This window comes from Eupeodes corollae, chromosome 2 (genome assembly GCF_945859685.1).
Source record: "Eupeodes corollae chromosome 2, idEupCoro1.1, whole genome shotgun sequence".
Taxonomy (NCBI): domain Eukaryota; kingdom Metazoa; phylum Arthropoda; class Insecta; order Diptera; family Syrphidae; genus Eupeodes; species Eupeodes corollae.
The window spans coordinates 92,594,976-92,597,303 of record NC_079148.1 but is presented as its reverse complement, the minus strand read 5'-3'; the positions used below and the strand labels follow the sequence as shown (position 1 = coordinate 92,597,303).

The 2,328-nt window shown below is 36.9% G+C and overlaps 1 long non-coding RNA gene across 1 annotated transcript; it reads right to left on the bottom strand.

Moving 5' to 3' along the window:
- Window positions 1-883: 883 nt before the first annotated feature.
- LOC129944800 (uncharacterized) lies at window positions 884-1,899 on the bottom strand. Its single transcript, XR_008781486.1, has 3 exons — window positions 1,794-1,899; window positions 1,040-1,127; window positions 884-979 (listed from the first exon to the last, which is right to left on the bottom strand). It is a non-coding gene; the product is annotated as an uncharacterized LOC129944800 (long non-coding RNA).
- Window positions 1,900-2,328: the final 429 nt, after the last annotated feature.

Genomic DNA, 2,328 nt, shown 5'->3' with positions numbered 1-2,328 from the left:
AGTCCATTTTCATTAACAAAAGTAGATAATATCAACAGTAACAGATTGATTTTTGTGCCCAATGGAAAACACATGATTCCAAATGCACAACTACTCAACGAATACAGCCATCGAGATACAAGTTCAATATCTTACCAACATTTGAGAACGAAATCACATCAGATCAATTCGAGACTGGTGTATCAAAAACTTATCCGTAGTAAGATTCTAATCTAACTTTTATCGGTGTTAATCATGCTATGGATATTGTTTTTGTTATTCGTGTAAAATCCTACGTGAACTATAATTTCATTATTGCTTGATTTAAAGATGGCTTGACAGCTCAGTTTCACTTTGTTTGAGCTTTTTTACAACGTATGTACGTTGTGCTTGGTGGCGGTAGCATATGCGGGCTTCTTCTTGAACTTCTTCAGAAAGCTGACTGTTTAACAATTCATTAAAATACCCATCGTTTGGCTCTGTCTGCAGGATCAGTAATCAGATTGACATCCTCTCCTTGTAATATGAGCAGCTTGGGGTTTATTGAGTTATGTTTCGGATGAATTGGTTGAACTTCTGAGTCTATTGCGGAACTCGCTCTAGTTATTTTTTTCAAATTCACAGATCAAGCTTTTCTTCCAGGATTATTTTTTCTGTCTGTGAAACTCTTTTTAACTTTTTCTGAGCTCTTTGTACTCCTCTTCGCGTGCACACTTTTTATGAGATTTGTATGCATTGCTCGGTATACAACATTCTTACTTTCCGTCGCTAGTTTGCATTCAGATACCTTAAATATCTTTTATTTCTACATGTTACCCATCCAATTCCTTCCCTGTTGTTGGTGATATGCCCTGTAAAAACCACCCTTCTTTTAACATATTTCAATCATCTTTATAATACGTACCTTGCTACATAAATTTTAAGTATTCCCATGGGATGGACGCACCAATAACCTCCGGCAGAATACCACTCTCAGTGAGTCCCACAGTTAAGGGTTTGTCTGTTGAATATCCCATTTCGAATTTATAAGATTATGGTCAAAATCCTATAAACGACTTACCACAAATACAGACAGACAATAAATAGAGTATAAGGTATCGGTAAACTCATAGATAAGGACGGTCCACGCTTGTCTCTCAACTTCAAACCTCAAAATATAAGGTTATATGCTATGTAATTATTTGCAATAAATGAACTAAATTTTTTAAAGATATTCTGGAAACCATATGCGAACTTGTAGATTATGTAGACCATAACCATCAGAGAGGGAGTATGATGGTTTTTGTTTGCTTAAGCTGGGTCCAAACATCCGCGTGCAGGAACCAGGATCATGTGTCTAGTGTCTGTGTAATCCTCATTTTTTTTATGATGACTCAATTACGGTTTAAGAATAGATAGATACATCGAATGTTGAAAATAAAATCCGGGATCACCGTGTATTCGTTCATAGGTGTGTGATAGTTCAAAGGATACGCTTTCTCCTTCGCCCACCCCCACTGTGTGCGTTTTGTGTGTGATGGGTTAATTAAAGTGGAAAGTCGGGATGTGTCACAAAATGAGAGGGTGATTGGTATGGCATAAGTATGATGTTTGTAATGTGCGCAAAAAACACCGAGACCAAAATTACGTGATGATTATAATTAGGGTTGCATTCAAGCTGTGAATTGTCAAGGATGTCAATGCAGAGGCGGTGGCAGCAGCGGGATTGTGGTGGTGTGGCGGCATTGCACGGCGACGATGACGACTACGACTACGTCGACGCCCTGGCTTGGCTGAATCTGCTGGCAAAGAGGATAATCATAATATTTACTCACCAACCAGTTTCCGTTTCGTTGATGGAAACGGAGCGGAAGGTTTCAATTAAAATGTCATTTCAAAATCGGATTAATTTAAGAGTTGTGGCGCCCTGACTACCGACGGCGAACAACCTACAACGCGAGTATGATAGACAGTCGGAGCCATGTCGCCATAGTGACAAGAGATTAAAGACAATTATTTGTTATTTGTTGAAAAGTATATAGGAAACCAATACCCATCATTATAAAACTGCTTTTTTAAATTCCAATAAAAATACTTTCGAGGAATGAATTTTTTTAAAGTAGTTAAGAAATAGTTGCAGTAAAACTATACGTGATTTAATCTATAAATTGAAGTGTGGTTAAGTTTGCATGTATCCAGGGAATTTTTACTTAAAAATGTTTTTTATTTGTGTGCTTAGAAAACACATTAATTTAAGTTATTATAATCGTACACGATATCTGTGTGTACCTGTACATTAGGTTAGATCTTTTTTTTCGAGTTCGGCCATTGATAGAAAGCTGTTACCACCATAACCAAATAAAATGACAT